We start from the raw sequence: 12,647 nt of genomic DNA, 5'->3' as shown, positions 1-12,647 counted from the left end.
GTGGTTCTTGTTTCCTAATAGATGAACAAAACATAGCTTGCATTTTTTCCATTAGACCATAATAGCTCAGAAATCTCCATTACAGTTTACCAGATCACTGATCTGTGAGCTAAACAGTATTTAAATATTTCTTGGTTTGATTTACTATGGTACGGGATCTCCTGTGCCTTCCCAAATCCATATAGTAAAAGAGACATTATGTCATTTCTATAGTCACTGATCTAGCAGATCATTAAGAAGTTTTTCATTCACTTTAAGGGCTTGATTTTTCCTAGTGTCCTGACTACTGGTGCTCTACACAAGAGGAAGCACTTTGACATGGGTGGTTCTTCAACTGCAATATGCACCGCATGAAATCATAGGTGGCAGCCCATCTTAAATTAAAATGAAGTCTTTTCTGTCTAAGTAGAATCCTGTTTTATCTCCATTTTTATACCCCAGCTTCTGTTGACACTGTCCATTTTAAAAGTGCTGGCAGTCATAAAAGGACGTATATAGACATATTTGTACTTTATTTTCCTTTAGAGAAATCTAAAGAATATATTTTACAAAATTCCTTTAAGTAACTTTTCAAATTTCTGTGCTTAAATGCTGCACACAAATAATATAATCAAGCAAGAATCATTATTTTGGATTATCAATATGGTATTAATAAAATCCACTAAGACATTACCCTTGGAACAAAGGTCAAGTCTGTCATATTGGATTGGATCATTTGCCTTGAAAATGCAAGGTACTGTTTTCCATTTGCCAAAAGTAATGGTCAATTTCAATGCTCTTGTCTCTTAACAAAAAATTGACAAAACATTTCACCTTTAAAATTTTGTAAGGCTAGAAATGAATACCAGGTGATCAAAGCAAATAGCAAGAAGTCATAGGGAAGATAATTGTGCAAAAACATACCCGTGTTAGAAAACTTCTTATATAAAACATTGGTTAGATCAACTATGTCCCTTAAGTGCAGAAATTTACTTCCAGTTTGGTTTAAAAACACGTTTTATCTAACACAATGCTATTTTGTGGAATATCTTTCTATAGTTTGCATGCTTCTCAGTGGAATCAAATGCCCTAGTTAGATTAGGTGAGAGTTTCTTGGAGAGATATTTTCTCGATTGTAAAAAATAACATTCTAGAGAGAATTACCAAACCAGTAGAAATTAGGAAGAAATGAGTCATGGTACTTAACTTTCTTCAGGACTCTCATGTGTCAGAACCTAAGTGCTACTCCTTGACAGGTTAAGCTGAAGTATAATATTCTACCTACAGTTAATAGCAACAAATGCTCTATTAGTAAAGCAGAACATTTAGAAATATGATAAAGTTAATGCTCGAGAGAGCTGAACAACTACTAGGATTGATTGTTGTACTATTTTGATGTCTAAGTTTAAGGCTACCTATGCAGTTATATCCTGCTTTATTTTGCAACTCATGAAAGAAGGAGTGCCCTACTAACAAGAGGTATTGTCTTCCTTCCAGCAATAAAAAGATGCTACATTGGGAAACTACAGGGACCTTGGCCAAAGAGCAATAAAGAGAGATCAGGAGAACTTCTAAAACTTTAATGATGTCCTTCTGCCAAAGCTTGTAAAAATGTGCTAAAACTTTGACTATTCATGAATATGGCAGCTTGAGATTCACCTCATCTCATCAACTCCCTGGGCTACATTTTCACTTACCCAATATTTTTCCCAGACAGGATCTCAGTAGGATTATGAGAGATAAGGGGAAAAGATATACATTCCTTAGCCAAGAGATAATTAAACAGAGTCATCAAGGCCAGACCTCTGACTGGGCTGTGAAATCTACTGCCAGATGTTGCAGATACATCTGTCTTAGTACTAACAGGATCCTTCTCATCGCAATATCTAAGCATTTCACAAATATTAATGGGTTTTCTCCCTGGAAAAGAATACTTTTTCATACTAATATAGTACCGGACAGATCTAGACAAATAGCAGTAACAAAGTAAGTATTTCTTGAGTTTTGGATTTTGGTTATTAACATTTTCTGCCTGATATTTTTTGTACACCAGCTTAAACTCTCCAAAGCTTGAAAATCTATAGATGTCTAGTGCCTTACACATAGAATACATTTTCCTCCACAGATCTGTAGCTGTTCAACAACAGAGCATTAAGAAATGCTGAATTATTTACTAAAGGTTCACCCCAGTATATATATATATATTATATAATTTGAAATGTGGGTGTATGCAATTCTAATTTCACACACAGGTACCTTATTTTTCATCTATTTCACAACGCTTGAGATTTTTTTATATTTTTTTGATAGCTTGGGTTGGCCATCCTGAACTTCCTGCACTACAATGAACATAATGCATGATGGAGAAACTTCTGCTTCTTGCATTACTTCAGCTTATATATATTGCTATGGGTTATCAACTTCATCGTGCATAGAGACAGAGATAATGGGAAAGAAAAGATGGGGAAGTAGCATCAAATCTTTTACTTTGTGTCATAACGTGGCACTCTGGTTTGCAAAGATTCAAACAGGATTTCTTGCTTGGACTTCAAAGACTAGTCGAGAAACGCTTGTATGCACATATGAGAGAAAAAATTACACACTTCCATCAGGTTTGATATTAAGTAACAAATAACTGGAATACCACCTGTAAGAGATCAGTAAATATAAACATACAGGTTCTGCAACAAAACACAAAAGCATTGGTTTAAATGACTGCAACATTGCATTTCAGTAAATTAATACATCATAATTGGAGATTTGCACCGAGATTGTACCAAGGGGATGTGTTAATAGGCAGGCTATGATATTTGTTCTTGCTGATGAGGAAAGATCACAGAATCACAGAAACACTAGGTTGGAAAAGACCTCCAGGATCATCGAGTCCAACCATTCCTATCAACCACTAAACCATGCACCTCATCCACCCATATTTTAAATACCTCCAGGGGTGGTGACTCAACCGCCTCCACTCTTGGATGGATGAGTGAGATGTCCAGATTTCACTAGTTGCTACTGTGAATAAAAAGATATGTGTTTTCTGTCAGCTTCTGGTGTCCAAAAAGGAGGCACATTGTCATGCAATGGTCTTGGAATTGCAGGATAAAATGGACTTGGGCAGACTCTGCCTCAAGGTGTGCCAGCCTTTCTCCAATGAGTACCAAGGGTCACCCAGAAGGTCTCATAGACATAACACAACTTGTTTTTAAAAGCTAAAGAGGAGGGAGTAGGGGACGTTCCCTAAGCCAGTGAAATATGAATTATAAACCCTTTGAGGGGGTGTCAGGGCACCCTTCTGCCCAGCTTAGGCGGCATATTTAGCTGGCCCCAGCATTTCGCACATATGCTCCCATCAGCCTCGTGATGGATATTCTGACTTGAAACATCTGACAGCACTGGCAGTTGTCAATCTCTGCTGGGTCTTACCCTCTGCACTCTCTGCAGGGAAGGTCAGTTTACAGTATGTGAAGACCTAGGCAAAAGTGTATTAATCCATTATGCAGTTTCCTAAGTATCATTTGCTAAATGTGATGGCATCACATGTATCACATACAGGAGCCTGCTACTGATGGTGCTAGCACTTCTACTGTTATTGAAGTTGGAAGTCCACATGGTAATTAATGATGTAACTCCTGCTACACCAGTATTTTGTTTTAATAAAATTGCTACAGCTGCATGCAGGATAAATTCCTGTAGAAGCATCTAGATAAATTAAAGTTTATTAATAATCATTTGTTAGTTATAGTGTGCATATAACTGAACATATATTTATTATGTTGCTGAAGAGCTCTGCAGTTTACCACTTTATACCTTTTGGTAAAAATAATCAATTTACTTACTTGATTCTGTCCCCAGGGTTTGGTTAGATTTTGTTGGAACTTAAAAGAGTATTGAAAACAGGGTTTGGTTTTCTACTGTAGAGCACAAGTTTTACTTTACATTATATTTTTAGCTTTTAAATGCACTGTTTTAATCTAGTTTAGAAGATGAATTAGCTTCTGGACAGGAAATATCTCAATCTCAATATCAGTTCCTCAATAAGTGAAAAAAAAATCTGGTTTGGGTCCATTTAGCTGTCAGTAAATTTTGGTGCTGTCACTATAATAATATTAATATAGTTGTGATATTGATATATTTGAAAATTAGGTGTTCTTTGGACCTTGTGGCTTTATAAAATATGCTTCCTAAGATTAGTTAAGCGTTTCCGATAATGATAAATAAAATAATTGATGCTAGAAAGTACTTCATCAGGTCCTTTGGGGGCCTAGAACTTTTAACATTAGCATTTCTGAATATGTACTGCTTCTATGCTACCTATCCTCTTAAAAATCAGAAGAGAGAAAATAGCCTATGCAGACCTGCACTGTATTCTTCGAGGCAGAGGGAGAATTTTGTTTGGTACTTGCAGAGCTAATGGCCAATTATTTATTTAAAACCTGCAGTTTGTATCAGAAAGATTTAAGGCCTTGGTTAGTAATATTCCCCAGAAAATCAAGCACATAAACCAAAATAAATATGGTTCGAAGTATATTCAGTGCCTTGAATGGAAATTGAATATGTCCTAATTCAGGCCTGATCTTTGATTCTCTGAGCTGTCCAATTCCAAAAGGAACAGAAGATTGCCCACAGATGAGTCTGATAGCTGTCTTTTAGGCATTTGAGTTATTTCATTGATGGAAGAATTCATAAATTCCTAATTATCGTCAATATTTTAGGACCTGTATTTTCAACGTTAGATCTAATCTCCATTGTGATCCAGTGGCTTTGACCTGTTACAAGCTGAATCATGGCTGAAGCAATATTCTGGAAGATTTTGGATTGCTGGTAAATATCTGCTTACCCAGACAGAGTGCCCCAAACTATAAACTAAGCAGTACAGATCATTTTTAAAAAACACAGCATTCACCTTGTGTCCCTCTTAACATCATCTGCATTTTGTGCAGAGGAATTCAAAGAAATCAGAGGATTTTACTAATATTTTCTTCATTTGAAAAAACGCACTAGGACTAAATAAATCTATTATATTAGCTAAATTAGCCTCTAACAGGGGAGCACTACTACCAAGCATTTTTCTGCACATTTAATAATGGAACAATGTTCCTTAGGAAGTTTCCTAATTATTTACTGAGCTTTATCATTAACACACTTGTTCTGCTTGTTCAGTTTAAGTTTTTCCCTTCATAGCTTCTCCCTGTTACACTTAGTTGTACCTTCTTCCATCTTATTGAACACTTACATTTACTAAATACCCTATATATATTCCTAAAAAATCCTTCACAAATCCTTTTTAATATAGTTTTAAAATCCTTTTAAAAAAACAGATTAGTCTTAAGCACTCAAGACTTTTGCATATCTTATATTTTCATAAAATTTTCTGTATTAAGCAGATCTGCTGCTTACTGAAAATATAAGATGCGATAATTTCAGTTTGGAGCAGTCATCAATAAACAGTCATTATTCTTATGAGAATGCTTTTACTTGTGTATCTTGGAGTTTATGACAAATATACAATCAATTCCTTCTGTGCCTCCCTGGCAAAGGTACGTAATACTTCACACGTAAGGCCATATAACAAAGCACTACTTAGAACTTCAAGATTCAACTTGGAGTTGCTCCATGTCTTAGAAAATCAGGCCACATGGTTTTCAGGCTGGGTACTAAAAAATACAGGTCAATGAAAAGAAATTTCAAATTTAATTCCATTCATCTACAATACTCTCCCATAGAAAATCAGGCAGGCATATACTTATAACCCGTTGTCTTCAACAGGACATAAACACATTAATCAAGTATAAGTACATTTCAGATCAGAGCCTTAACTCCTAAATTACATACTGCCTGACTGCACATGCTCATAGTACATTCACTGGGTACACACAATACCAATTCACACATTACTGCCATGTTAATAAAATTATAATATTGCTCATGAAAATGTGAGGATTACTTCTTTTCTTCTGTTAGATAAGAATTGAAAGGGACAAAAAAACAATGACCAGACATCTCATTACAACTGTCTCTTTTCATTCATAACATTCACGACCCACAAGTGCAAAAGCTAAGCTTTCAGAATGAAGGGGTCAGGTTTCCAAGGCTAACTGTATCAAACCTCAGTGAATGACAAGCATAAAGTCTCATCACTTTTAGCTGATGAACAAAAGAAATTAGGGTAATCCTCTATCTCTTACTTTAAGCAAGCATCTCTCGTTACTGTAATTTATGCTCCCTGGTTATTATTTATCACTTGTTTTAAGAGATATCCGCTAATTTACTCAGTTGTAGTAGGAATATAACATTTCAAATAAATCAAAACTTTGCAAATGTTGCTTACTTTCATTGCAATAATTCAGTCTGAAAAAGAGCTTTTCAACAATATAAATCAGAATATAAAGATGACAATATTTGTCTTTCTGAGCTGCCCTGAAGAAATGAACCACCAAAATACGAAGCCCTCCTTGGAGCTCACAGGTTCTACAATTCCTTCTCCGTTTCAGCAGAGGTCTGTCTGTAGGGGAGCATGCAAGAAAAGTGTCTGCAGTCACCTCCTGTCCATTCGCTGGGTCACTGGCTGATGTGTTGCATAGTTTGGGATGGTGGGTCATCTTTGAAGAGCCTTAGTTTCGATGTGACAGTGATCAGTTCTGTGAAGCTGAAGCATTTATGAGAGAGTCCAGTGAGCCCAAGTAGGAGCAGTTATGCAGCACCTTTAAATGCAGAAGACACTAAAAGATTTTTATTTTTTTTTTCTGTTTGCAGAAATTGTATTGATAGGCTGTCAGCTGTTACCAAAATGGAAGAAGACAGTTTTGAGAAACGTTTCCAGAACAGCAGCTGGCATCCTGCACAGTCAGCTATTTGGTATCTAAGGATGATTTTGTACCATGGATTTATCATAGGCTGAATACTGACTATATGGATATTTAGTGTCTACTGGCCTGCTCCATATAGGTTACAGAGCAGACAGTATGCATGGTCTTGAGTAGTATTTAAACGTTATTTATGTGGTTTTAATTGACTGAATTACAGCCCAGTACACAGCTTACGACCATGACAGCAATACTGAGAGAACAGTCCTTCAACAAATCAAGATACAACCTGCTAGCTGTCTCATAAAGATAGGGCAACCAGCTCGCTTATTCATTTCATGTCTCTGAAGACATTATTAGAAAAACATTATTCCTCCCATTTTGTAGCAGTGCACAGCAGAAGTCAAACAAGACCTAAGATAGCTTTTTCATTTCTAAACCAACAGAAACAGACAAACAAGCAAAACCTCTTAACAGGTTGGTATCACAAAACTTTCAACTTGGCAGGACAAGATAAATAAGAAGAACTGAAGATGGTATCTTCAAAAAGCAGACCAAAAAGTTTATCTTTTAAACATGTCTTTATGCTTCCCAGTTCATTTACTTCACACCTTCATTCTGCTAAACTGCCTGAACATGTGCCCCTCATTTTATTGGCTCACTTCACATTTTTTAAAATGATTTGTTATTAATAGTCTAACCTTGCAGATATCTTAACAAAATGTCCAGTACCAAAACAACTCTGGAGCTTGGCTTTCTTATGCTCCACTGTAATAGATAGCCTTATTTTTACAGGCTGCTCCCTAATTATTGTAAAGTAAAAATGCTCTTTCTGGGTAAAAATTAGATGTACTATTTTACCCACAATTCATTTACTTCTGCCATGTAGCAAAACTTTTAATTAACCAGGCCTCTCAGGGGCCTAGTTAACTTCTACTTGCGCAGCTATCTTGCTAAAAATTTTAATACAGTCAACAACACCCTAAAAAGAAGAAGCTTTGCACTTTCTGGAGTGAGAGAAGAAATAGTTTTGCATGGATGAGTAAAGATAGCAACAACTTCTATAAGGTTTACTGTAATTTATGCAGAAGTTGTTTCTCAGTTGCTCGTAGTGGACTGTCAGATGTGAGACAGCATGCAAATGGAGCACATCATAAAAATAATTTCTAGCCTAGGTTCTAAGAACAAACTCTTGAAACTTTCCTTATTGCCAAGAAATATAGGAATAGAAAACACAATGTGACTGCAAGAAAAGTATCAGAGATGCATATTGTATTATTCATACTCTTTTACAGAGCTGCAACAACCCTAAATAACAGAGTTTTCCAAGATTTATGCACAGTCATATCTTGGTAGGACAAAAGGTTCATAAATTGCCAGCAGTATATTGGTCTTCTTCCAGTTTAGGGAACAATTGAAGTCTTGGTTGAGTGGACATGCCTTTTTTTCTGTGGCCATTGCTGTTTTAAGCCGCGGAAATACAGAGAAGTTTCTTGTAGTTGTTGGTTACTACAGAGTTAAAGTTAAATAAGCCAATTTTTATTCAATTAATTTCAAGACAGCAGTGAAAATACATTAGAAATATTTGGAAAAGTAAAATTTATACTGAAATGGCATAGTCTGAACTTTTACAGTTATGGTATATGTCACTACATTTTAGGCAAAGAAGATTAAATACTCGCTGAGAGCTAATTGTCTAGCTCCTTCACTGTGCACATCAACAGAGTATGATATATATGGTATTAAATGCAGCATTTCAAACACTCTCAGTCATTTTCTGTCACCTTCCCAATGCCATACAGCTTTCCAAGGCATAGTTCACTTAGAAAATTTTGAACACATTGAAATATTGAGGTACATCCTCCCAAGATGGCCACCTCCTGGTCACTATTTGAAAGGATCTTAAAATGTTTGTTAACAACTTGCATTTATCTACATGTATTAGATGTGGGACTCATCTCACCTAAGGTGAGCAGTATAAAATAATATAATGTCTTTTGTAAACTTGTTCTCTAAAGCAAGCATCTCAGCAGACAAATGCTTTCAAAGAACAGTTCATCCTTCATGCTTAGATAGTATATGGGATGGGTTTGAAGTGGAAAGAAAAATATGACGGAGTCAAGATTGTATTGGTGTGATGCTCTAACATTTCCTAATACTGATTTGTGATAGTTTTACAGCATTGCTGAACCTTTTCCTCTGCCATGTTGTGGTCTTCTCAGAATCTCACTTCACTCAAAGCAAGAGCTTATTTTCTTGCAGAACAGGCTGCAGTCACAAGTTTCTAAACTCAGTGACTTGCCTAGGGACCTGTGCTCTTGATACATCAAAATAGGAAGGTAGACTCCTCAGATGAGTGGTCTGAGCTATTATGAATGGAATAAATGAAGGGATTCTAGACGTCCCTCATGAGCACCTCCCTGAGATAACTAATGTGAAAGAAGGCAGGCAAGACTGAACACCAGTGCTGAGTACAGGGGCAAAATCACTTTTCTGATCCTTCTGGTCACACTGTTTCTGATCCAGGACAAGATGCCGTTGGCATTCTTGGCCACTTGGAGAGACTGTTGACTCATGTTCAGCCAGCTGTTAATCAACACCCCCAGGTCCTTGTGTGCCAGGAAGCTTTCTGGCCACTCTTCCCCAAGCCTGTAGTGCCACACAGAGTTGTCATGTCCTAAGTGCAGGACTTGGATCTCGGCCTTGTTTAACCTCATACCATTGGTCTCAGCACATCAAACCAGCCTGTTCAAATCCCTCTTCCACCCAGCGTACTGTCATCCACAAGCCTGCAAAGGGTACATTAATTCCTCTCATCCAGATCATCAATGAAGATATTGAACAGAACTGGACCCAGCACTGATCCCTGGTGGTCACCATTTACCACCACTCTTTGGGCCTGTCCATCTAGCCACTTTCTAACCCAGCAGAGAGTGCATCTGTCCAGGCCAGTGGCAGCCAGTTTCTCAAGCAGAATACTGTGAGAAAAAGTGTCCAGGTACACTATATCCACAGCCTTACTCTCCTCCATCAAGCAGTCACCTTGTCATAGAAGGAGATCAGGTTAGTTTGGCAGGACTTGCCTTTTATAAATCCATGCTAACTGGGCCAAATCACCCAGTTGTCTTGTGTGTGCTGTGTGATAGCACTCAAGACAACTTGCTCCATGATCTTCCCCATAACTAAGGTCAGACTGACAGGACTGTAGCTCCCCAAAATCCTCCCTCTGACCGTTCTTGTAAATGGGTGTAACATCTTCCAACCTCCAGTGTGACTTCCCCAGTCAGCCAGGACTGCTGGTAAATGATGGAAAAGAGTTTGGCAAGCACCTCCCCCCAGCTCCCTTAATACCCTTGGGTGGATCCAATCAGGCCCCATAGACCTGTGAATGTCTCATTGGCCGAGCAGGTCTCTAACCTTTTCCTCTTGAATCAAGGGAGTTTTGTTCTGCTGTCACTCCCTGTCTTCTGGCTCAGGAGACTGAGCACAGAGCGAATGTTTTACTTTATTATTAAAGACTGAGGTAAAGAAGGCATTAAGTACCTCAGCCTTATCCTCATCCTTTGTCACTATTGTTCCCCCTGCCTACAGTGAAGGACAGAGATTCTCCTTGGTCCGCCTTTTATTGTTAATATATTTGTAGAAACATTTTTTATTAACTTTCACAGAATTGGCTTTAAGTTCTATTTGGGCTTTAGCCCTTCTGATTTTCTCTCTGCATGATCTCTCTTCATCTTTGTAGTTCTTCTGAGATACCTGCCTCTTCTTATAAAGTTCATATACTTTCCTCATGTTCTTGAGATGCACCCAAAGCTCTTTGCTCAGCGAAGCCAGGTTTCTTCCCCAACATCTCATTTTTCAGCACATGGGGATGGATTGCTCTTGCATCAGCAGGATTTCCTTCTTGAAGAGCATCCAGCCTTCTTGGGTTCCTTTGCCTTTTAAGACTGCCTCCCAAAGAAGTTTATCAACCAGCCTTCTAAATGGTTCAAAGTCTGCCCCTCGGAACTCCTAGGTGGTGGTTCTGAGGGTTAGTAAGAAGATGCTGACTGTGAAAAAAAAAAGAGCTGCACACTGCACACGTCTTTGACCTGTCTACCTTTTTTTAAAACCTACATTACTGAGTGACAGTAGACATGTATCTTCTTTTTCTCTGAAGAAAATACGTTGCTGCTTCACCTGTTCTTCATCTTGTTTTACTTTACTTATCTTTAAGCATTATTTCTTGGAGGGATTTTCTGTGCTATTCAGATCTTGACTGCTGAAGATCAGTGGTTTTAACATTTGCCTGTCGATCGCAGATGTTTTTGTAATCCCACATTCCATACTCAGAGTGCTGGATGTTACAGTCTTGACATTTGGCCTGAGATTGAGGATTTGCTATTAGTATTTCCTCAGGAAACTGACACTTGATGGGCAGACTACATAATCCATGCTTGGATACATTTCTTAGTGAATTGATCTCCATTTCAAATTGACATGAGCAAAGACACAAATGTAGTAGATCACCATTTATTCCCCTCTCACCGTGTATTTTAATGAAATGCAACATGCATCACAGTGTAAGCTATGAAGCATATAAATCTGCAACCTGCAGTTTGAAACTTGCTTACGAAATACTGTGAATGCCTTCTACATTTCCCTAGTGTTTATTTACTTATGCAGGAAGCCTAGGAAAATATTTTGATGTATTACATGCCTTAATTTTTAACATTACTCAAAATGTTTCAGAAGATTTTTAGTGAAACTTAACCTGCATCAATCATGACTTTGACATGAAAAATTACTGACAACCTTTAAATAAAAAAAAGAGAGGGAGCAAGAACTCTGATAGTGCTGGCTGACGCTGAGTTGTTGAAAACATTCAAAGTATTATTCACATATTCTGTCTACAGTCGAATTATATAAAAGAAAGACAATCATTTATTATCATGGCAAACATAATTAAAGATCTTTTATCTTTTCAACTTATAGGATCTTAGAATGTGTACTTTATATAGTGAGAACTATATTTAGTAACTATTGTGTTAGTAACTATAGTAACTCTTTCTAGTTTAGATTAACACAGATCCTAATGAATTCCCTGGGAATTCAAAGTTAGTAAAAATATGTGTTCAGGCTGTGACTTTGTACCATATGTTGCTCCTTCCCCATTGTATTTCCCCAACCAAAGTTGCATGTTTTATCCAAACAAAAGATGATAGTAGACCAAGAAGGTTGACCTACTTTTCTAATATTCTCCTTAGAAAGGGACAACAAGGAACTATATGCCAAGACCTGGTTGCCTCACAGGATCTGAATATAGAAAACTTTCTATCTGGTAAGCACAAACAGCATTCCCTCTAGCTTTGTGCCAGAAACTCATTAATGTGCATATAAAGATGGCATACATCCTGTAAGTTCTCTGAGAAAAATAAACTTTATCAGAAGTCTGAGGGTTAGGTCATCATGTCAAATTCCCTATATCTAAGGAGAGCTTTGGCCAATGTGATGTCCTTGGGCACAGAGTTAAATATGATTCAAATGTGGAAATGCTTCTTTACTCTGTTATTGTGGAAAACTTCAGCCTTGAAATATTTCAGGTGTACATTCCTCTAGACTGGATGCTTTATGAAACCTTGTTATTACAAATCCAGCTTATTTCAAGCCTTGATCCGCAAAGCCTCTTTGTATACAGATTTTTGATGTTTTTTGCAACACATCTAAATCATAGCTTCTAATTTATTCGAAGTTCTGACTGTGCTTTTTAGTCTCTTACAGCATTTCAACAAGTTGTACAAACTTGGTAATTTTATGAAAATATCGTATCTACCTGAAGATATGAAAACTGTTCTTCTCCAGCTGACTTGTTATTCTACTCTT

This window comes from Phaenicophaeus curvirostris, chromosome 4 (assembly GCF_032191515.1).
Source record: "Phaenicophaeus curvirostris isolate KB17595 chromosome 4, BPBGC_Pcur_1.0, whole genome shotgun sequence".
Classification (NCBI taxonomy): Eukaryota; Metazoa; Chordata; class Aves; order Cuculiformes; family Cuculidae; genus Phaenicophaeus; species Phaenicophaeus curvirostris.
This window is presented reverse-complemented; position numbering follows the sequence as displayed.